Source organism: Salmo salar, chromosome 12 (genome assembly GCF_965601325.2).
Source record: "Salmo salar chromosome 12, fSalSal1, whole genome shotgun sequence".
Lineage (NCBI taxonomy): Eukaryota > Metazoa > Chordata > Actinopteri > Salmoniformes > Salmonidae > Salmo > Salmo salar.
Genome location: NC_138302.1, coordinates 85,428,200 through 85,453,279, shown reverse-complemented (window position 1 = coordinate 85,453,279; position 25,080 = coordinate 85,428,200). Strand labels below are relative to the sequence as shown.

Here is a 25,080-nt window from a genome sequence, read left to right as displayed (position 1 = left end):
ACTGTGCCATAGGTAGAAAGATGCGTTCTTCTGAAGAGCTGAAGTTATTCTGGAGGTCCAGGGTTTGGATTGAAGGCTTCTGACAGACTTAAGGGCTGCCTGGCCAGCAGTCCTCTGGTGATCTCACAGAAGAGGCTTGCATCTTGTGAACTAAACTAAACTATGTGTGCGAGCGCGAGCTTCTCCTGTTCTCTAGTTCAGAACGGTGTGATAGCAAAGGAGTGAATGTGCTGCTGTGATGGGTGAGGGTATCAGTTCCTCTCTCCTTCTTTCCCTCCGTCTTTGTCCGGGGAAATGGAATCTGTGGGTTATTGATATTAATAGCACACAGGCTCTGCGGTGGACGAATGGAGGAGCAGGACACAGAGACTTGGGAGAGTGGAAACGTGATATCACAGGAGAGAATTGACAGTCCTCCTGTTTGACAGGGTGGAAAGGAATTGGCCGTAAAAATAGCATTGCATAATCTGTCTGTCGGTTAGCCCCTTTGTGCTGTCCGTGTGTGTAGGGTTCTCTCTCCCTCCCTCCCTCCCTCTGTCCCAGCTATTAGTTCTCAACTGTAGGAGAAACCAAATGAAGTTATTTTTCGGATGTTTGCTTCATGGATCAGTTGATTAGAATCTGTGTATAGCCAGAGAGAAGTAATTTGAGTATACAGAGGAAGGGAATGCTCTATTCAAAGAGCTCTGTTAACATTTAAATAGTGTAAAGAAATGTGCTGCCTTGTTTGTTTAGGGTTAGGAGCGAAATTCCACTTCCTTGGTATTAAGGCGGAAAAGCTCTCTCTGTGTACTTTGTTCTTACCTCAGCAATACATGAGGGCAGGTCCAAAGAATCTCTGGGATCAGACAGGCTGACATTCAGCAGGCTGCACTGTTGCCTTTTCAGCTTACAGGCAAAAAAAACCTGTGAAGAAAAAAAAAAGTGAAGTTGGGTTTAATTGGTGGGTTTTGAGCCTGTTTGCGTGCTGTTTGAGTGCTGTTGTTTACAGACTATGTGGGTGTGCAATATAATGCCACCATGAAAGAGAAAATACACTTGATATTTTGAAGCGGTTTTTATGAGACGTAGTTATGTTTTCATTGAATTAGTCTGCCTTAATAAAGCTTGAAATAAATGAAGGAAAAAATACTGTTCAGTCAGTCCTTTAGTGAATCACATATAAACAGCTGCATTTGTTTGAAAATGAGTCATGCCTTAGATTTTCCTGTGTTTCAGAGCACGGACAGTGACTTGGGAAATCTTCGACACACACACCTAAAAACAAACACTAATGTCCTGAATATAAATATCACTGACTCTGCCTATCCTGTTGGACTCCCTCTTATTATTATTAATATTAATACATTCTTTATATTGATCCACAAGACCACCACCCATTTCCAGGAGGAATGTTCAAACAAGCAAGACCATCACCCATTCCAGGAGGAATGTTCATACAAGCAAGACCACCACCCATTTCCAGGAGGAATGTTCAAACAAGCAAGACCATCACCCATTCCAGGTGGAATGTTCAAACAAGCAAGACCACCACCCATTTCCGGAAGGAATGTTCAAACAAGACCACCACCCATTTCCAGGAGGAATGTTCAAACAAGACCACCACCCATTTACAGGAGGAATGTTCAACAAGACCACCACCCATTTACAGGAAGAATGTTCAAACAAGACTACCACCCATTTCCAGGAGGAATGTTCAAACAAGACCACCACCTATTTCCAGGAGGAATGTTCAAACAAACCAATGCTATTTTTCATTTTCACATACAACAACGAGTTAGCCTATAGGGACTAGGTCAGAGACCTGGTCGGGTGGTGCCAGAATAACAACCTATCCCTCAACATAATCAAGACAAAGGAGATGATTGTGGACTACAGGAAAAGGAGGACCGAGCACGCCCCCATTTTCATCAACGGGGCTGTAGTGGAGCAGGTTGAGAGCTTCAAGTTCCTTGGTGTCCACATCAACAACAAACTAGAATGGTCCAAACACACCAAGACAGTCGTGAAGAGGGCACGACAAAACCTATTCCACCTCAGGAGACTGAAAAGATCTGGCATGGGTCCTCAGATCCTCAAAAGGTTCTACAGCTGCAACATCGAGAGCATCCTGACTGGTTGCATCACTGCCTGGTACGGCAACTGCTCGGCCTCCGACCGCAAAGCACTACAGAGGGTAGTGCGTATGGCCCAGTACATCACTGGGGCTAAGCTGCCTGCCATCCAGGAAACTCTACACCAGGCGGTGTCAGAGGAAGGCCCAAAAAATTGTCAAAGACCCCAGCCACCCCAGTCATAAACTGTTCTCTCTACTACCGCGTGGCAAGTGGTACCGGAGCGCCAAGTCTAGGACCAAAAGGCTTCTCAACAGCTTTTAACCCCCAGCCATAAGACTCCTGAATTACTATTTGCATTGTGTTCTGCCCCCCCCCCCCCAACCCCTATTTTATGCTGCTGCTACTCTCTGTTTACCATCTATGCATAGTCACTTTAACTATATCTACATGTACAATTCGCCCGACTAACCTGTGCCCCCACACACTGACTCTGTACTGGTACCACCTGTATATAGCCTCTCTACTGTTATTTTCACTGTCATTTTACTGTTTTTCACTGTCATTTTACTGTTTTTCTTTTCTTTACCTATCTATCGTTAACCTAATACCTATTTTTTTACTTAACAATTGCACTGTTGGTTTGTAACCACTGTTGGTTTGTAAGTATGCATTTCACTGTGAGGTTACACCTGTTGTATTCGGCGCACGTGACAAATAAACTTTGATTTGATTTGCTGTCTAGTTCATGGTATGATAAATAAACAGATCTGTGTAGAATGATGCAGCTAGCATCACTATGTGATCGAAACATGCTGATAGGCTTAAAGACAGTGAGTGAGGAAACTGTTCTATTGACAGACAGCCATCGAGTTGGGCATTAATTCATATGGTAATGAGGGTGTGAAAGTTCATTAACGACCTACCACAGAAGTAGCCACAGATATCGTTTTAAGCATGCTCAGAGTAATTAATGGAATAACTTTACTTTGTGGTAAATATTCATGAACTCTTCTTTTCTGTCAGAATGGTGTGAAGAGAGTGGAGAGTCAGTCCATTAGAAGGGCTGAAGAGCCATCCGTAATGGATGTTGGGCCTTTTTGGGGGGATTGTGTGCGTTTCAGTGGAGGGGTATTCATTCCTTTTTTGAACATGTGATCCTACAACCTCTAAAATAGTCCCAACCAAGAATAAAAAAACACAATACTGATGAATGTTTTGCATTTGTCATGAAATACAGTGTATTTATTATTACACCAAAGAGGCAACAATAAAACATTGTATTTATTATTATACCAAAGAGGCAACAATAATACAGTGTATTTATTATTACATCACAGAGGCAACAATAATACAGTGTATTTATTATTACATCACAGAGACAACAATAATACAGTGTATTTATTATTACATCAGAGAGTCAACAATAATACAGTATATTTATTATTACATCACAGAGACAACAATAATACAGTGTATTTATTATTACATCACAGAGACAACAATAATACAGTGTATTTATTATTACATCAGAGAGTCAACAATAATACAGTGTGTGTATTATTACATCACAGAGACAACAATAATACAGTATATTTATTATTACATCACAGAGGCAACAATTATGTTCATGTAGATGATGATGATGATAATTCTTATTTGTTGGTACAGCACAACATACAATGTAGGAACATATGCTTTTGAATCATCTCAGTCTTTCTGTATCTCTCTGTGTCTTTCCAGAGGATATGATAGGGCTAATACTGTAACTCCCTTGATTTTTGTTCAACTGATTTTACCTCCACACACAAAATACCTAGCTATCTTTTCAACACTTTGGCAGCAAGCATTGTAAGATGCTCCTCGACTCTCTTTTGTCTTAGGAAATTGCTGCGTTTTGATTCATGTTCTCACTGAGCGTGCTCATAAAACACCTGGGTGGGTAATCATCTCAACCAGGAGTTATTCTGTTCCCTCAAATCTCAGTGTGGGAGTGTGTGATGGGCTCTACAAACCCAAACCCAACTGGGCAGAGCAGCATGCTGTTGTTTATCCACACCGTGGGCTCACTGCACCCCCACCGCTCCAAACACTACTATTACTGCCACGTGCAGTTTTAAATTGACACAATTATCTATTTAGGTATTACAAGATGTGCATTGTATTGCACAGAGGGATAAAAAGCACCATCACAGCTGCTATCATAGTTCTGTTGTTTCTTTTTTCCCTCCAATACACATTTTCCATCATTAAAGTGATGGAACATTTATCTAAATGGATGTTATGCATTGGGTAAACTCATTTAGTTCCCTGGGGCTTTTCAGGTGATAGGGATTACGGATGTTTAGTAGTTTGAAACTGAAAATATCTGTCATTAGTCACCACTCGCTATTGATTTCCCATGTCATTGATGATATGTTAATTGAAGTCTAATGAATCAGAATAATACGAGAGTGGTGTGGGAACAGTCCATTTTGTATGATTTTCGACCCTCGTCGAGTTCAAAGTGAGTTTAATGTTGACTAGTGTTTTCAACAAGGGCATTTACCAGATAATTAATGCTGTAACTGGGCAAGGTTCAGGCTCATGTGTTTTATCTAGGCACAGTCTGCTTTAGATAAACACTTTGGAGCTCCACAAATGCCTGGCCACAGCATTGACTGCCAAATGTAAACTGTACAAAAGAACAGTGTGAGAGAGTTGGTATTTTTTCATATTTGGATATGCTTTAATGCTTCTATTCAAATGCTTCTGAGATATTGCCCCATAGTCTCTTTTCCATTTACCATAAAAATAAGATTTTATGTATTTTTTCGGGGGGTGAGTGCTCAGTTTACAGTGCACATAGTGCATGCTGAACAGCTAGTGTGCTCCTGAGTCTAGAAAGACAGGTTTGCTCTTCCACCAGGTGGAGTCATCTTTGACATTTTTCTGATAGCGGCATCTGGCGCAAGGAATTTAAAAAATAAACTTTCATTTTCATTTAACAACTTAATTGTTAGTCTTATCGTCCTCAATGGCTACAGTATAGTGAAGGATTGTGCTGATCAAGCAGATGGAAATGAGGAGATGCGGTAGACAATAAGGCTAGGATAGCTATGTACGTGCACTAGTATACAGTGCACTCGGTATTCAGACCCCTTGACTTTTCCCACATTTTTTTACGTTACGGCCTTATTCTAAAATTGATTTAATAGATTTTTTCTCCCTCATCAATCTACACACAATACCCCATAATGACAAAGCAAAAACAGTTTTTTAGTAATTTAGCAAATGTATTAAAAATAAAAAATGGAAATATCACATTTACATAAGTATTCAGACCCTTTACTCAGTACTTTGTTGAAGCAACTTTGGCAGCGATTATAGACTCGAGTCTTCTTGGGTATGACGCTATAAGCTTGGCACACCGGTATTTGGGGCGTTTCTCCCATTCTTCTCTGCAGATCTTCTCAAGCTCTGCCAGGTTGAATGGGGAGCGTTGCTGCACAGCTATATTCAGGTCTCTCCAGAGATATTCGATCAGGTCTGGGCTCAGGCTGGGCCACTCAAGGACATTCAGAGACTTGTCCCGAAGCCACTCCTGCATTGTCTTGGCTGTGTGCTTAGGGTCGTTGTCCTGTTGGAAGGTGAACCTTCGCCCCAGTCTGAGGTCCTGAGCACTCTGGAGGTTTTCATCAAGGATCTCTCTGTACTTTGCTCCGTTCATCTTTCCCTCGATCCTGACTCGTCTCTCAGTCCCTGCCGCTGAAAATCTTCCCCACAGCATGACGCTGCCACCACCATGCTTCACCATGGGGATAGTGCCAGGTTTCCTCCAAACGTAAGGCTTGGCATTCAGGCCGAAGAGTTCAATGTTGGTTTCATCAGACCAGAAAATCTTGTTTCTCATAGTCTGAGAGTCCTTTATGTGCCTTTTGGCAAACTCCAAGTGGGCTGTCATGTGCCTTTTACCGAGGAGTGTCTTCCTTCTACCCACTCTACCATAATGGACGGATTTGTGGAGTGCTGCAGAGATGGTTGTCCTTCTGGAAGTTCCTCCCATCTCCAAATAGGAACTCTGGAGCTCTGTCAGAGTGACCATCGGGTTCTTGGTCACCTCCCTGACCAAGGCCCATCTCCCCCGATTGCTCAGTTTGGCTGGGTGGCAAGCTCTAGGAAGAGTCTTGGTGGTTCCAAATTTCTTCCATTTAAGAATGATGGAGGCCACTGTGTTCTTGCGGACCTTCAATGCTGTAGAAATGTGTTGGTACCCTTCTCCAGATCTGTGCCTCGACACAATCTTGTCTCGGAGCTCTACGGACAATTCCTTCGACCTCATGGCTTGGTTTTTGCTCTGACATGCACTGTCAACTGTGGGACCTTATATAGACAGGTGTGCCTTTCCAAATCATGTCGAATCAATTGAATTTACCACAGGTGGACAATCAATTAGTGCATTTTAGAATAAGACTGTAACGTAATAAAATGTGGAAAAAGTCAAGGGGTCTGAAGTCTTTCCAAAGGCACTGTATGTCAATGCTTGATAATCAGTCTAAAGATAGATTGCTGACACCATTAAAAGGAAAGACAAACAAAAACATCAGGAAAGAAATAAAAAAATCGACTACTTCTTGATAATTACCTAGGAAGAAGTGTGTTACCCATTCCAGGAAGAAGTGTGTTACCCATACCCATTATTTGTGTAATTGTGATCAATCCTGTTGAGCGGGCTCATACTGCAAGCAGTATTATTAATAAACATAGATTTTGTCTGTTTTTCTTTCAGAGATTCTGTTTTGGTGATTGCTGATGGCAAATGCTGTAGTTAGTTGCAGTGATTATTCAATAACAACCTCTAATTCCCATGTCCTCTGTCTGCAGGGCAAGGAGGCTGAAGTCACTACGCTGGAACTGAAGATTGCTTTAAACGAGCAAGTCATTGTAGAAGGTAAACACACGATTATTCATTAGACTCCAATCTCAGTGTGAGGGTGAATGTTGTATTGGATTGGCTTAATAAATAACCTGATGCAGTCTGGTTGCCTTGGTTGTATGTTTGTTGAAACAAAAACCTTGCTCCGAAGGTTCACTGTCAAACACCTGAAAATGTACACGCAGACTGTAAGTGTTGAAATATCTCATCATGATCATGCTACTGTGTGATGAATCTATGTATGATTTATTGTAGTTGATGTTATACAGCACAGTTTGTTCTGTAGAAGAAGAGGTCTGTAGTGTGTAGTGGACCTCTGCCTGTAGAGAGATCATATTTTAGCATGCAAGTACAGGTAGGTACATGTAGTAGTTAAGGTTTATGGACTCCCCGAGGGGCATTTTACCTAGAAGGGTTATTGGCATGGATTTTCTCTTCTCCCCCTCATTTCCCCTCAACACTGTGCCTCTGTCATGATATAGGGTCAAAGTTCCTCTTAAGAAACAGTAGATTAATACATGGTTATATATCTACTGGTTATTTAGCCGTTGGAATCTCCATCTCTTGGTGGATCAGTGTGGTTCTTTATGTGTGTGTGTGTGTGTATGTATGTGTGTGTGTGTGCTCCTCACACCCCTCTCCATATCTAAATGTGCTGGGGCCCCAGGATGTAAGCAGGCAGGCTGGAGTGATCCAGTGGGGAGAGGTGGGGGTGTTAACACGTCAGGAGCTCTAGGCTTCAGAGGAGCAGTGTGTCTGTGTTCTGTCTCTCACAGCCCTGTAGACAGTGATGGGCTTTAACATCCCAGCCCCTCAGCTCACAGCTAACGGCAGGGGCGCAAACCCCTGCAGGTTTACTCCCATAGACTCTTAACAGGGAGATGCCAAACTACCTCGATAATATCATGTTGTCACTAACCACTATAGGCCAACACTACATAGAATTGAGTGGTCTTAATTGTCCTTCAGGGTGTGAGTGACGAAGTTAAGAAAATGAGCTTGAAGGCTTTTTGTATTTGTGGAAATTGAGAGATAACAGAATAGGTTCATCAACAGTTGGAAATGTTCCTGTGTTAAGTCCAGAGGGGATTCATATGTCATAACTCATTCATTTGTGTGGGTTGAAGTATTTGGGAAAGATTGTGCGTTTCTCACTATCAGAGCAGGAAGTGTGTTGTGTTTGTCCTGCCTGTTCTATCATCCCAGCGTGCTAAATAGCGATATACTCGTCTCTGTTTGAATTCAGCCAATCACTTCTCCATTTGGAAAAAAAGGCAACTGTGGGCCGAAGGGTAAAGAATGTAACTGAGTGCATTCTCCAGGCCCACAGCACAGCTGTTTTCTCCAGATGTAAGATCAGGACTGAAATCTTTCAAATGATTGTGTAATTAATGTTAATGTGCCAAAATCAGCCTAATTATTTACACAACTTTCCAATGCGATTTTGATTGCTTTGCTAATGCAGAAATCCCTGTGGCAGTTTATAGGATTACCATGCTTCAGTCTAAAGGTGTTTTGAAGTGCAATGGAGTTGAAAACGGAAGAAACGCTCTTGTTATTTTGAGAAACGGTATGCATTGTGTGATTGTACAGTTGTGTATGTGTTTGTTAGTGCTCATGTATGTATGTTTGCACATGCTCATATTTTCTTTATTTGTTAAGGGATTATGAATTAAAGCAGCCTGACAAAGGGTTGGATTTCAGTAAGGATGGCTCTTGGCCAGATAGTTCAATTATCATCGTGCTGAATGATGCTACAGCTGTAGGATATTAATTTGATCACTCTTTTGTTGCTGAAATTTTGCAGGAAATGCAGATGAGTTTCATGATTTACATAAATTCACTGAAAACCCACACTAACACATGGTTATACATTTTTAACAGTATTGCACTTTTCATGTAGCCTCCTTTTGGCCAGCTAATAGCCTAACCACCGAACAAGCAACATTATGGACTAAACATTAAAATCCTGTTGCTGCAGGTTTATTTTACTGTGACAATATAGGTCAAATTAAGATCCTACATGTGTAGGTTCATATCATGCACCATACAGGTCTTAGTTTCTCATCAAATCAAATCAAATTTATTTATATAGCCCTTCGTACATCAGCTGATATCTCAAAGTGCTGTACAGAAACCCAACCTAAAACCCCAAACAGCAAGCAATGCATGTGAAAGAAGCACGGTGGCTACGAAAAACTCCCTAGGAAAAACTCCCTAGAAAGGCCAAAAACCTAGGAAGAAACCTAGAGAGGAACCAGGCTATGAGGGGTGGCCAGTCCTCTTCTGGCTGTGCCGGGTGGATATTATAACAGAACATGGTCAAGTTGTTAAAATGTTCATAAATGACCAGCATGGTCAAATAATAATAATCATAGTAGTTGTCGAGGGTGCAACAAGCACGTCCGGTGAACAGGTCAGGGTTCCATAGCCGCAGGCAGAACAGTTGAAACTGGAGCAGCAGCATGGCCAGGTGGACTGGGGACAGCAAGGAGTCATCATGCCAGGTAGTCCTGAGGCATGGTCCTAGGGCTCAGGTCCTCCGAGAGAAAGAAAGAAAGAGAGAATTAGAGAGAGCATATTTAAATTCACACAGGACACCGGATAAGACAAGAGAAATACTCCAGATGTAACAGATTGACCCTAGCTCCCCGACACATAAACTACTGCAGCATAAATACTGGAGGCTGAGACAGGAGGGATCCGAAGACACTGTGGCCCCGTCTTAGTTTCTCTTCCAATTTACTCATATGTTGGTGATGCTTAAGTCAACAGACGAAGGCCTATTCCAGGAAGAAGTTCTCCCTCAGAACATCAGTGTGTGTTTCTATTTAGATTCCTTTTAAATGCACTTGTCTCCGTTTGAACTTCATATTCAAACAGAAGGAAGAACATATCATGCCAACGGTTGCTTGCTCGTATTACTCGCTACACTGCTGTTATTTTGAGTGCCTTTGAAGATCACAGTCAAATTACTTTGCTAATCTACAGCTTTTTATAGGAGTATTAAAGAAAGAAAAGTAAATTCATGAGTCCGGCTGTCACGTACACTCCCTCTCCGGCCTCTAGGTCATCAGGCTGCTGATTATCCCACACACCTGTCACCATCGTCAAGCCCACCAGCACCTCATGACACCTTCCTGGACTCCATCACCTCCTTGATTATCTTCCCTATCTGTCACTCCCCTTGGGTCTTTCCTCAGGTGTTATTGACTCTGTTTCATGTCGGCTGTGTGTGTTTGTGGTTAATTGTTTTGTTTATTTATTAAAACACTCACTCCCTGTACTTGCTTTCCCAACTCTCAGCGCACTCGTTACAGAATAACACCTCACCTAAGGGAAGCATCAGGGAGTTTTTTTTATATATCTTTTTTTGTGTCAGTGTAAATGACGTCGGGTCCGGGAGCCGCTACAGGCTCTCATGCCTCAGACAGATCGCCAGGCTCCCCTGCCTCCGCCGGCTCATCAGGCTCTCATGCCTCAGCCGGATCGCCAGCCTCCCCTGCTTCCACCGGCTGGTCAGGCGCTCATGCCTCAGCCGGATTGCCAGGCTCCCCTGCCTCAGTCGGTCTGTCAGGTTCCGGCGCCCCAGCCAGCTCGACAGGTTCCGGCGCCCCAGCCAGCTCGACAGGTTCCGGCGCCCCAGCCAGCTCGACAGGTTCCGGCGCCCCAGCCAGCTCGACAGGTTCCGGCACCCCAGCCAGCTCGACAGGTTCCGGCGCCCCAGCCAGCTCGACAGGTTCCGGCGCCCCAGCCAGCTCGACAGGTTCCGGCACCCCAGCCAGCTCGATAGGTTCCGGCGCCCCAGCCAGCTCGATAGGTTCCGGCGCCCCAGCCAGCTCGATAGGTTCCGGCGCCCCAGCCAGCTCGACAGGTTCCGGCGCCCCAGCCAGCTCGACAGGTTCCGGCACCCCAGCCAGCTCGATAGGTTCCGGCACCCCAGCCAGCTCGACAGGTTCAGGTCATCAGGCTGCTGATTATCCCGCACACTTGTCACCATCGTCAAGCCCACCAGCACCTCATGACACCTTCCTGGACTCCATCACCTCCTTGATTATCTTCCCTATCTGTCACTCCCCTTGTTTCTTTCCTCAGGTGTTATTGACTCTGTTTCATGTTTGTGTTTTGTGTTTATTGTTTTGTTTATTTCCTAAAACACTCTCAGCGCACTCGTTACACCGGCCAAAGAAAGGTTGCATATAGATTTATGTTGGGAAGAAGAAAGCTCACATAATAGTTCTCTTGACTGCGTTTATTGCTTACTTTAAAAAGTAATTTCTTTATATCAGCATCAAGCTGAAAATTGCCATATGAGTATTAGGGTTGGTAAGCTTCTAATTCTGTGGCATTTACAGCTGGCTGTGTTTCCATGCATTTATAACACTTTGATTCTTAAAGAGTTTCTTTAATCGCTTTTGCCGAGCTCTGAACATAATAAACAACTTGCTGTTGCTAAAGTGCCACATGGGGGAGATTGCTAACAAGAAAGTTAAACGTTTATGCCACTAGCAGTTTTGTCACAGTGTTGTTCATGTTCTCTAACTACTGTAATCTACTCTCAGTGCTTGGCTGCAGTAGTTAAAAACAGTGACAGGCAAAATAGCTGCGAGGCGGCTTCTCTAGTCTAGCTGTAGGAAAATGAAATGTTATCATGATGGGTACAAAGACATTTCAATGGAGACCAACATAAAAAGCAAGACTGGGTTTTATTTGTTCCAGTTTATCTAGATCACAGGATATGTCAGCACCTACTAAACACTGTCTTCTCTCTATCCCCAGACACAGCACAGCAGCTCCTATCAGAATGGGCTTTGGGAGATACTGTATCTAGGCTCTTTATTGTCTGGCTAAACAGGTTGCATAGGTAAATGTATGCTTTATTCAGAATGAAGTATTTCACAGAGAATAGAGCAACATTCTTTTCTCTTGTCATTTCCTGCGCTTTCATGTGAATTATCTTGTAAAGTAGAAAGATTGGTACTGATAGTGTTATCACCAATGTGTTATCTTGAAGCTACTTAAAATACCTTTTGGGGGGAAAGTGTGTTTGGCAAGTTTCAATCTATTTTTCTATCAGCATCACACAGACATATTTTTTATTTTTCGTGGTTTGGAACATATTGATGGATGTATAAATTCAGCACTGTCTGGGAGAGTGAAGGCCTTTGATGTCAAGCTGCTACCAGGTGCAGACGTGTAACATGACAGAGTCTTTGTGTGAGATTGACTGAGGCGACAGCAGTAAGCAAATTCCACCCGCTGATGAGTTGTCTTACAGAGACATGAAAAGAAAATCACAAAAGTGAAAGAATGTGTCAAATCTCCAGAAGGCTTTTGTAAGGCTTTGACTTTGGCCTGCTCTTTCCGCTTCAAAATGTGAAATTGAATTAATCAGCAAAATTACTACCTATGACTTTTTTTTTGGAGAGGATCAAGGCCAGCAACTACCATATTGATATGACTATATTAGAGAACCAGTGCACCCTCATATATAGACATAGCCACTGAGAGGTCTGATTAGAAGTGCAAGAAAAAAAGCCCTAGCTGCTGCTTGTTCCCAGTTACAAAATATCTAATGAATCTTTTCTAAGGTGTTCTATGCATACTAGGGACAATTTTTGGGAGCTAAAGTGCATTCGGAAAGTATTCAGACCCCTTGACTTTTTTCACATTTTGTTACATTACAGCCTTATTCTAAAATGTATTAAATCGTTTTTTCCCCATCATCAATCTACACACAATACCCCATAATGACAAAGCAAAAACAGATTTTTAGAAATTGTAGCAAATGTGTAAAAAATGAAGAACTGAATGAACACATTTACATAAGTATTCAGACCCGTTACTCAGTACTTTGTTGAAGCACCTTTGGCAGCGATTAGAGCCTCAAGTCTTCTTGGATATGACGCTAATAGCTTGGCACACCTGTATTTGGGGAGTTTCTCCCATTCTTCTCTCCAGATCCTCTCAAACTCTGTCAGATTGGATGGGGAGCGTCGCTGCACAGCTATTTTCAGGTCTCTACAGAGAAGTTAGATTGGGTTCAAGTCCGGGCTCAGGCTGGGCCACTCAAGGACATTCAGAGACTTGTCCTGAAGCCACTCCTGCGTTGTCTTGGCTGTGTGCTTAGGGTCGTTGTTCTGTTGGAAGGTGAACCTTTGCCCCAGTCTGAGGTCCTGAGCGCTCTGGAGCAGGTTTTCATCAAGGATCTCTCTGTACTTTGCTCCGTTCATCTTTCCCTCGATCCTGACTCATCTCCCAGTCCCTGCCGCTGAAGAACATACCCAGAGCATGATACTGCCACCACCATGCTTCACTTGTAGGGATGGTGCCAGGTTTCCTCCAGACGTGACACTTGGCATTCAGGCCAAATAGTTCAATCTTGGTTTCATCAGACCAGAGAATCTTGTTTCTCATGGTCTGAGAGTCCTTTAGGTGCCTTTTGGAAAACTCCAAGCGACCTGTCATGTGCCTTTTACTGAGGAGTGGCTTCCATCTGGCCGCTCTACCATAAAGGACTGATTGTTGGAGTGTTGCAGAGATGGTTGTCCTTCTGGAAGTTCCTCCCATCTCCAAAGAGGAACTCTGGAGCTCTGTCAGAGTGACCTGAGCTCAATTTCGAGTCTCATAGCAAAGGGTCTGAATAATTATGTTAACAAGGTATTTCTGGTTTTTAATTTTAGTACATTTGCAAAAATGTCTAAAAACCTGTTTTCGTTTGTCATTATGGGGTACTGTGTGTAGATTGATAAAGAAAACTTGAATTTATCAATTTTAGAATAAGGCTGTAACGTAATAAAATGTAGAAAAAGAGCATATGGAAGAAGTTATGTTGTTGTTGCACTGAATGTATGGCGTTGCAGTTAGATGTTACATTTTGGTTACTTGTGCTCGCTGAACTGTTAGACTAGGGTTGTCTAGACCCTTTCAACAGCCGTAATGTCTTAGTAAGCCTGGGACGTCTGGGATGCAAGACTTGGGTTGGCTGGGCTTGGGTGTTGGCTACAACCAAACACTTGAGTAACTTGGCCCTTGTTGAGGTAGCAGTGGGCTACCATGAATGGATTGAGAAAACATGGGCTTCAATATGGGTATTGTTTTCCAGATTGTGGCCATGCCTTCTCTTTAACCCCGAGAAGATAGAGCAATAATCAGAGCCGTGACACAGAGTAAAAGGAGAGGAGAACAAGTGACCACTGAAACCGAAAGTAGAATGAGTGTTACATTACGTTCAAATAGCACTACATGCTGTTTTGATTAGTGAGAAATGGAACCCTCCAACCTAGACATATCAAATAATATTCCTTTTTGATTTCATTCGACTGGAAGTTTGCCAAACTGTTCTAATTCACGTCATACATCTTTGCCAATTAGGTTTTCCTCTTGTTCCCCTTGTTGGATCGTCAAATAAATTAGAATGTTAAAATATTTAAAATGTTGAATTAAAATTAGACAGTTAAAAGATGCACATGAAGCGGAACACTTTTGCAAAGCTTTTTCATTCAAGATGGGAGTTTATTTAATGCAATCCAACAAGAAAGGTGGAGACATTTTTAAACATATATTTATTTATTGGGATTTTCACCGGTTTCAGTTTTGGCTCCTACGTTGTTTTCATAAATAAAGTCTCCCTGGTCTAGCAGAAAAAGTACAGGACCATACAGAGCCCTGAAAACAGGAATGACAAACACCATTAGCTACAAAATGTCCATCTCTTTGCAACTATGTTATTGTTTACTTTACCATACACGTCCTAATATGGTTACCTCCCTGTTAAAGCAGCCCAGCACAGACCCGAGGGGCCCTCGCAGGGAGACGCTTTTAACTGCCACTTAGACAATAAGAAACAAATGTCACAGCTTTGCAAAAATGCCCAGCTTTCACAGCCTTGCAATACTCAACCTTCCATGGTGCTTGGCTCAGGCTACTCTGTGATATTTATCCACTTTCTCCTGTTACCCATCGCTGTGCCCTCTCACTATACCCCCGCCAGCCTGTCTCCCCTACACTCCCTTGTGCTTGCTCTCTCTATCTCTCTCTCTTTATGTCTCTGTCTATCTTTCTATCCATCTCTTTCCCTGTCTCTGTGTTAGCTGTTTGGAGCTTGACGGATCTGTCTCTGTTTGCCTTGTTTAGTTATTTATCAGGGGGGATAAGAGTGATGTGTTTAGTGTCTTTTGTCTCTGCTGCTGAGCAGAGCAGATGCCAATACAGCAGTAGGTCCTTCCCCAACCTCTTCCCCAGCCCCTGCCCCAACTCCTGCCCCAGCCCCTGCCCCAACCCCAGCCCCTGCCCCAAATCCTACCCCAACCCCTGCCCCACTCCCTGCCCCAACCCCAGCCTTCTTATTCTCCACTGAGATCACCTCACTCCGCATATGGTTTGAGTCCTGAGGTACAACAACATATCTTTATTCTTGTTTAGAGTGTTTTTTCTTGTCTTTGGACTGTGATGAATGTGTTTAAGTGTCAATGGTTCTGTCAAAATAGGCTTTGACTGATACCTGTCTCTCAGCTCCCCAAAGAGGACATTGAGAATCCTTTCATTCGCTCTGTGCCGTCTTCCCAGACATGTACCCTGTAGGTAGGAATTACCGTATTCCATTGGTGGGTTAGGTGGTAGGTTAAACCAGCCTATGCTTTCAGATGCATGGCTTTCTTTTCCCTGGTTGGTTGAAGATGTTGGCAGCCTCACCTCAATCCTAAAATCCTCACGTTTTATGATATTTGCCCAACATTATCTGTGTCCTTTGATGATATGTGGAATGTTGAAGGTCAGCTTCCATGATTTAGACAGGGATAGAGCATAAGAACCCTTGGAAAAATACTTGGGCCGGGATCAAACAGATGTCGTGATATATTCTTAACATTGACATTTAAATGCATGTATTTCTCTCTTTTTGCTATCTTGTTCCTTACGTTTAGGAAGACCAAAGTGGAATGGGCCTTTAAAATACATTGAAGTAAAAAGAACAAGTATATCCAACAAATATTTGGAGTCTGTACATTCCAAGCGGCAATTGGCAATTTATATAGACTAACTTGTTTAAAGTTTCTATGTCTGCACATGATTTTAAACAGAATTTTCAAAATGAAATGAAACAATGTTATTTCAAGATGTAAACCATAACCACCTGGTCTCAATTATTAAGGTAGTGGGTTGTTAACTTGGGTTTACCCTCAGTGCCTGTTTTGGTAACAAGCTGTGTTACCTCCTCCATTCTTTTCACCTCACAGCATGTGTATATATTTGATAGTTCAGTGTTAATGAGTGTGATTGGTCCAGTATTGTGAGAATTATATAGGGGAGGGTTGTCTAAAACGAAAGAAATGTGGCTTTGGGGAGAGTTGTGTGTTTTTTTATTGGGCACAGGGGAGGGTAGTGCGTTTCTTTCCCTGGTTTACAATCGCCCTTTTGCAGGTTTTACTATATAATTTCTTCCATCCTGTTGGATGCGGGTCCCCTATATCAAGGTGTTTTGGTACGTCCCTTAATAAGCACAGCGCTTTTCCGCGCACAAACTATACCACAGGTCAATATAGTCTACCAGTCTGTCTATCCTGCCCTCTATTCACCATTCATAGTGACAATAGTGGTAAGTGGATTGTTTGTCCAGATCTGCAATAGTCTACCTACCAATCATACCACACAAAATGATTCAGAGCGGAACCAATTTTCAATATACAGTGAGGGGAAAAAGTATTTGATCCACTGCTGATTTTGTTCGTTTCCCCACTGACAAAGAAATGATCAGTCTATAATTTTAATGGTAGGTTTATTTGAACAGTGAGAGACAGAATAACAACAAAAAAATCCAGAAAAATACATGTCAAAAATGTTATAAATTGATTTGCATTTTAATGAGGGAAATAAGTATTTGACCCCTCTGCAAAACATGACTTAGTACTTGGTGGCAAAACCCTTGTTGGCAATCACAGAGGTCAGATGTTTTTTGTAGTTGGCCATCAGGTTTGCACACCTCAGGAGGGATTTTGTCCCACTCCTCTTTGCAGATCTTCTCCAAGTCATTAAGGTTTCGAGGCTGACGTTTGGCAACTCGAACCTTCAGCTCCCTCCACAGATTTTCTATGAGATTAAGGTCTGGTGACTGGCTAGGCCACTCCAGGACCTTAATGTGCTTCTTCTTGAGCCACTCCTTTGTTGCCTTGGCCATGTGTTTTGGGTCATTGTCATGCTGGAATACCCATCCACGACCCATTTTCAATGCCCTGGCTGAGGGAAGGAGGTTCTCACCCAAGATTTGACGGTACATGGCCCCATCCATCGTCCCTTTGATGCGGTGAAGTTGTCTTGTCCCCTTAGCAGAAAAACACCCCCAAAGCATAATGTTTCCACCTCCATGTTTGATGGTGGGGATGGTGTTCTTGGGGTCATAGGCAGCATTCCTCCTCCTCCAAACACGGCGAGTTGAGTTGATGCCAAAGAGCTCCATTTTCATCCAGTTGTCCTCTGAATCATTCAGATGTTCATTGGCAAACTTCAGACGGTCATGTATATGTGCTTTCTTGAGCAGGGGGACCTTGCGGGCGCTGCAGGATTTCAGTCCTTCACGGCATAGTGTGTTACCAATTGTTTTCTTGGTGACTATGGTCCCAGCTGCCTTGAGATCATTGACAAGATCCTCCCGTATAGTTTTGGGCTGATTCCTCACCGTTCTCATGATCATTGCAACTCCACGAGGTGAGATCTTGCATGGAGCCCCAGGCCGAGGGAGATTGACAGTTCTTTTGTGTTTCTTCCATTTGCGAATAATCGCACCAACTGTTGTCACCTTCTCACCAAGCTGCTTGCCGATGGTCTTGTAGCCCATTCCAGCCTTGTGTAGGTCTACAATCTTCTCCCTGACATCCTTGGAGAGCTCTTTGGTCTTGGTCTTGGTGGAGGAGTTTGGAATCTGATTGATTGATTGCTTCTGTGGACAGGTGTCTTTTATACAGGTAACAAGCTGAGATTAGGAGCACTCCCTTTAAGAGTGTGCTCCTAATCACAGCTCATTACCTGTATAAAAGACTCCTGGGAGCCAGAAATCTTTCTGATTGAGAGGGGGTCAAATACTTATTTCCCTCATTCAAATGTAAATCAATTTCTAACATTTTTGACATGCGTTTTTCTGGATTTTTTTGTTGTTATTCTGTCTCTCACTGTTCAAATAAACCTACCATTAAAATGATAGACTGATCATTTCTTTGTCAGAGGGCAAACGTACAAAATCAGCAGGGGATCAAATACTTTTTTCCCTCACTGTAAGCGTAGAGTTCAGCTTCGTCATTGTGGATGAAAGAACAGTGAATACATGAGACATGCAGCTCAAAGCTATCGATCTTGTTTAGGGACAATAAAATGATCCGACCTAGACTAGCCTACACCACATTGCAATGAATAATTGCATTATTGTTTTCAAGTACAAAATGCTACTCTAGGCTGTAAACTGCAGTGAAAATGTCATTTGAATAATGCCACAAAAGCCTTGTGATTTGAATATTTATTTCCATTCATTCCGTTTGGATCAGTTGTGGGTCTACTCTCCACAGTTTATAAGGTATTGAAAGGCATTGTAGCAGGCCAGTCTGGATGTATTTTATGTTCTGATACTGAAATGTGCTGTCTGTTGCGGATCATCATTCTCACAAGTTGTCCTATAATAATGTGGCCACATATGCTCCCAACAGGCCCAGTTATTCAGGAAAGTTTAACGTGTGCTCTGCCTCATTTCCCGTCCCTGCGACTATTCCTTGCGCACCTAGAACGTTACTCTTCAATATATCCTAAATATTTGTAATTTAACTTTTAAAATGTATGACCTTTTATGTGTGGCATAAACACAACCAGTCACAATCTTTGAATATGATTGTGAAGGCTACTGTAGGCTACCTGCGCACATTCATTCAAAACTGTGCAGATTGTGGTGTTGAAAACACAAACCATGAAGTTGAAGCGCCCAAAGTTGGTATGCTTTGCTTATTGGTTGTGGTGCATTGGCACAGAAACACGTTGGTGGAAAATGTGTAGCATATATTTATATAATTATAAATATAGCATCAACATTTAGAAATTCTGATTTCCACCTAGCTGATTGTCTGCAGCCGGCTCTGATTGTAGTGTAGGTCTAATGAAACAGGCAGGGAGCGTGAGCTTGTCCGTGGTAGTCGGCAAACCCTCAACCTTCTGGCCCGTAGCCCTGATTGTCGTCGACTGTGCAACAAAAGCATTCTGAAGTGGCAAAGTCGATATCCAGGTTTATAAACACAGGGTCGCTACAGGTATTGTTATTTGTGTTCTTATACATTATTTTGAGGTGGGAGGGTGCACCTCTTTCTTTACAGTACAACAGGAGGGGCGTGTGACAATAGATTTAATGTTGGGGAGGGGGGTGCATTAAATATCAAACTGTCCCTTAACAGCCTATGTCCTTGTTAACAAAGTCCTGCAGGTCCTATATTCATCGAATTCCAAGAGCACGTTCTCCACTTTACTCCGTTATTATTTTAGCAAACAGGAAAATAACTAATTCACTCTCGACAGACACAAACAAAAACTGTAAGTTTAGAAAAATGTTGTAGCAGCCTACACCTAAACATTAGTAATCTGACATGCTGTTTCAGTCTGATCAACTGAAGAGCAACCTATACATCTGTCCCATCTGGCCAGGGATAACAAAGCGGTAACATTACATATTTATAGCATGAGCAGATTTTTTGGTGAATGTGATCAAATTTGGTTTATATTCAAACTTTTGTTGGCTAGGCTACGTAGGCCTTTTTTTCAACAAATAGTGATGACATGGGCTTGACTGTGTTAATGCACATGTAAGTTTTTAATTTAGGCCTACATGATACAACCCTGCATATACAGTTAAAGTCTGAAGTTTACATACACTTAGGTTGGAGTCATTAAAACATTTTTTTCAACCACTCCACAAATTTCTTGTTAACAAACTATAGTTTTGGCAAGTCGGTTAGGACATCTACTTTGTACATGACACAAGTAATTGTTCCAACAATTGTTTACAGACAGATTATTTCACCTAAAACTCACTCTATCACAATTCCAGTTGGTCAGAAGTTACATACACTAAGTTGACTGTGCCTTTAAACAGCTTGGAAAATTCCAGAAAATTATGTCATGGCTTTAGAAGCTTCTGATAGGCTAATTGACATCATTTGAGTCAATTGGAGGTGTACCTGTGGATGTATTTCAAGGCCTACCTTCAAACACAGTGCCTCTTTGCTAGACATAATGGGAAAATCAAAAGAAATCAGCCAAGACCTCAGCAAAAACATTGTAGACCTCCACAAGTCTGGTTCATCCTTGGGAGCAATTTCCAAATGTCTGAAGGTACCACGTTCGTCTGTACAAAAAATAGTACGCAAGTATAAACACCATGGGACCACGCAGCTGTCATACCGCTCAGGAAGGAGACGCGTTCTGTCTCCTAGAGATGAACGTACTTTGGTGCGAAAAGTTCAAATCAATCCCAGAACAACAGCAAAGGACCTTGTGAAGATGCTGGAGGAAACAGGTACAAAAGTATCTATATCCACAGTAAAACGAGTCCTATATCGACATAACCTGAAAAGCCGCTCACCAAGGAAGAAGCCACTGCTCCAAAACCACCATAAACAACCCAGACAACGGTTTGCAACTGCACATGGGGACAAAGATCGTACTTTTTGGAGAAATGTCCTCTGGTCTGACGAAATAAAAATAGAACTGTTTGGCCAAAATGACCATTGTTATGTTTGGAGGAAAAAGGGGGAGGCTTGCAAGCTGAAGAACACCATCCCAACTGTGAAGCATGGGAGTGGCAGCATCATGTTGTGGGGGTGCTTTGCTGCAGGAGGGACTGGTGCACTTCACAAAATAGATGGCATCACGTGGAAGGGAAATGATGTGGATATTTGAAGCAACATCTCAAGACATCAGTCAGGAAGTTAAAGCTTGGTCGCAAATGGGTCTTCCAAATGGACAATGACCCCAAGCATACTTCCAAAGTTGTGGCAAAATGACTTAAGGACAATAAAGTCAAGGTATTGGAGTGACCATCACAAAGCCCTGACCTCAATCCTATAGAACATTTGTGGGCAGAACTGAAAAAGAGTGTGTGAACAAGGAGGTCTACAAACCTGACTCAGTTACACCAGCTCTGTCAGGAGGAATGGGCCAAAATTCACCCAACTTATTGTGGGAAGCTTGTGGAAGGCTACCTGAAACATTTGACCCAAGTTAAACAGTTTAAAGGCAATGCTACCAAATACTAATTGAGTGTATGTAAACTTCTGACCCACTGGGAATGTGATGAAAGAAATAAAAGCTGAAATAAATAATTCTCTCTACTATTATTCTGACATTTCACATTCTTAAAATAAAATGGTGATCCTAACTGAACTAAGACAGGGAATTTTTACTCTGATTAAATGACAGGAATTTTGAAAAACTGAGTTTAAATGTATTTGGCTAAGGTGTATGTAAACTTCCGATTTCAACTGTAGCAAGCTCACCCCTGTTAGTTATTTTGTCTAATCACAGTTGTCTATGTAATGGAAAACCTGCTATTAGTCTAGTTTTAAAATATAATTTATATGAAGATGTGCAAGTAGAGTATAAGGTTGCTACAGTTTGACAGGGTTTTCAACCTCCTTATAGTGCATGGAGTTTAAAACTGCAGTATGTAACCTGATTAGATAACTCTGATTAAGTTATGAAAGGCACTTTCCCATCAGCCAAGTCAGCAGTATTGTTTGGTTGCCCGAAGATTATGGCCATAACTTGTCGGTCTCTTAATTAAACAACAGGGAAGAAGCAGAAAAATCGGTTTTACTGGGTTGCCACATCAGCCGCAAAACTTTTGCAGAGCGTGAGACACTCCTATTAATTTCAACAGAACCTGGGCGTGAGCACGCTGGCCCCACGAGAGACTTGCACTGCTGGAGCTTCAAATGACACTCTGGTTCTATTTTCAAGACTTTGACATGCAGCTCACGCCTGTGTGTAGTTTGAAGGAAGTTGCTAACTAGCGCTAGCGCAATTGCTAACTAGTGTTAGCGCAATGACATGAAGTCTATGGTATCTGCTAGCATGCTAACACTAGTTAGAATTGGCTTGCCAAACTACCTCTAACTTCCTTCATACTGGACACAAAGACATAAAAATGGTATCCACAAGTTCGTCTGACTCTGGGGAATTAGATAAAATGCCTCATTGCCAAAATTCCGAAGTATCCATTTAAGGTCCCTGCTACAACTAGGTTCCGGATATTTATCTGGAGTTAACCATCAGGGGGAAAAAGTAATGAGCTTACGTGTGATAATGTTTTTTTAATATCGCAATGTTGTAATTGACGCATTGTTGCAACTACATTATATGCCATAAAATACGTTTTCTCTGTTAGGTTGTGATTTATTTATAAATAATTACACACCTATTTAAATGTACTTCCTTGTTGATTTTTTTTATTTGATGTATTGTAGTTCACAATATTGATGTTTATAAAACATTTATATATAAAAAAAATAAAAAACTTTTTTACGTCAGGGAAGATGAAGCCTGCCCTGTCTGACGTTAATGAACTTTGTGAGGAGGTTCTTCAAGGTCAGTTTTTGATCATGGCCGCATGTTTTCTTATAAACATATTTACAGCAAACGATGTGTACACATTGTAAATGTATACATACAGGTGAAGAGCCGATACTGGTGTATTTTCTTCTTTTATTTATTTTTTCGTAATGACCTTTTCCTCTATGACACGTGCTTAAAGGCAGCGTGTGTGTGTGTGTGTGTGTGTGTGTGTGTGTGTGTGTGTGTGTGTGTGTGTGTGTGTGTGTGTTACAGTGAGTGCACCAGCAAAAATGTAGCCTCACAAAGCATAATAATGTGCCTTCTCTCAATATGAAGCTTCAACTAGAGAGAGAGAGAAAGCTGAGGAATAGTTGGGGTATTAAATATGAATTAATGGAATGTTGCTCGGGCACATCTTTGGGTGTAGTGTAGTGTTGAAAAATAAAATGTATGTTGCCGGCTACTGGCCGTGAAGGTGCATTTGGACTTGGTATCCTTTAATTAGAAGTGAGATATTAGCATTTCATAGGGCTTTACGCTGGGCGAGGGAACGGCCGGCCCAGCCGCCGAGCCTTCATTAGCCATCCTTTCTGCATGTAATGAGCGGCGTCATTAGCTGATGGAGTGGATTTGCCATAGCTCTACCTTGAAAGGCACATAATTTACATACTTCCAAGGAATATGGCCTTTAATGGATTCCTCAGTGAATAAAATAAAATGCCACTTCTTTACATTTTGAAGAGTCCGTTTCTGATAGTGGACATCACTAGCCTGCTACCTCTTTTGTTGGATAGATTGAGAAAGGCAAAAGGGGGGAGATAGAGGTGAGATTGACTTACGTTTGAAACGTAGTGCGTCATAAATTCTGAATTAAATCAATAATGTTGGGACGTGAAAGTATAAAAGCGGTGGATCAAACAGGAGAAATATGACATGCAGACTGCCTTTTGCCTCCAGACATGGGCACATAAATAAGATTTGCATGATTTGTCAGAGACCTGAGGAAGTGCTAGGCATCGCTCAGTTGTGGCTGGGGGATTGGAGAGGCAATGGTTAAACCTGTGTGTGTGTGTGCGCGCGCATGTGTGTGTGTGTGTGTGTGTGTATGTATGTGTGTGTGTGTGTGTGTGTGTGGTGTGTGTGTGTGTGTGTGTGTGTGTGTGTGTGTGTGTGTGTGTGTGTGTGTGTGTGTGTGTGTGTGTGTGTGTGACTCACAGTGATAGTGAAGGTTTTTTTGAAAATGGAAGAGTTTTCGCTAAGCCTTTAGCTGCAGCCCATTCTCTGAATCAGCCGTGAAGTGATGAGTATTTTATTGATGAGTGGCAAGTGTGGGAAATTGCATCTTTGATCACACAGGGTTTGGGAAATGTAACCTGAATGTGTGGAGCCAACCAGGTAAGACCCCCACCCACTGTACAACCCCCCCACCACCCGACACACAGACCTGTCACCTGGGAGGGATCTTCCTCCCCTTCTCCAAAACACATATTTGTTTTGGATGTTTTCATTGAGAGTCTACACGGTGATTACTGATGTTCATTAACAAAATTGGGTATTTGTTTTCAACTTTACCCAATCACTTTGATATGCTAATTACGGTGTAATTTAATTTGAGCCCCGTAATGATGATGCTGTTATTATGGACATAAATGATGCAGTTAAGCTGAGAGTAATCTCATTTGCATACTGTACATGCCAGTAAATTAAGCCCTTTCTCTGCTTCAGCTTTAATTTTCCACTCCTTTTCACATAGCAGCAGCAGCAGCATCATCTCTCAGCCCTGTGCTTAATAGCAGGCCAGCCTGTTTGATGTGGAGACGCTTCCTCACACTAAATCCAGTCACAATATATAATACATAAAAGAGCTCATTACTGCTTTAAGAGTTCCTTTAAGAAATTGGGATTAATATGTAGAAGTGCTTTTCACTCTTTGTAGTCCCACAGAAATATATTTGTGCCACTCATACCCCATGTTCATCTTTTTAGCATGTTTTAATCCCCCACCCCCCAAGAAAACTTTCCAGGCTTTCCAGTAACGTGTTGGTAATAGGTCTCTTCAAAGGGTTGATTGGATTTTGATATTCTTCCTTTGAAAGAAATTAATAAATAGATGAATAGGAACTACATGTTTTTCTGACTATGAAGTCAAACTGCACTTTACCTTTATCATAGAGAATGATAATTTAGATAATGGTATAGTCATGCATTAATGGCAAATGGTGGCAGGTGCACAGTACATGTTGTTCATGTCCATATAAAAGGGGTATGCAAATCTTTCCCTGAAGGGAAAACACTTGGAAAATACCTTATTATTATTAAAGATATCAATGGAGAAAGTTTTCACAGAATCACTTCATAGCTAATTGTTGAAAGCAGTTTGGTGTCTTCATTAGAGAAGCAGCAGCTCATGGTGTCATTGTGTGCTTTTTGCTCTGTGAGTGTAAACATGTTTGTCACACAGAGGTGTATTTATGCTGATCAAACAGATCAGCCAGGGGATTGTCGATGCCAAGGTCTTTGGCTCATTTCAGAGAA

At 42.1% G+C, this 25,080-nt stretch overlaps 1 protein-coding gene across 12 annotated transcripts in view; it reads left to right on the top strand.

The window, feature by feature from the left end:
• The window catches only part of LOC106565737 (forkhead box protein P1-B-like), a 241,373-nt gene that overhangs the window by 89,470 nt on the left and 126,823 nt on the right, over positions 1-25,080 (top strand). For all 12 annotated transcript variants that reach the window (XM_082959370.1, XM_082959371.1, XM_014133178.3 and 9 more), the window contains one exon: positions 6,918-6,984. The gene's annotated coding sequence lies outside the window, so the exon portion shown is untranslated. The remainder of the gene's footprint in view (positions 1-6,917; positions 6,985-25,080) is intronic.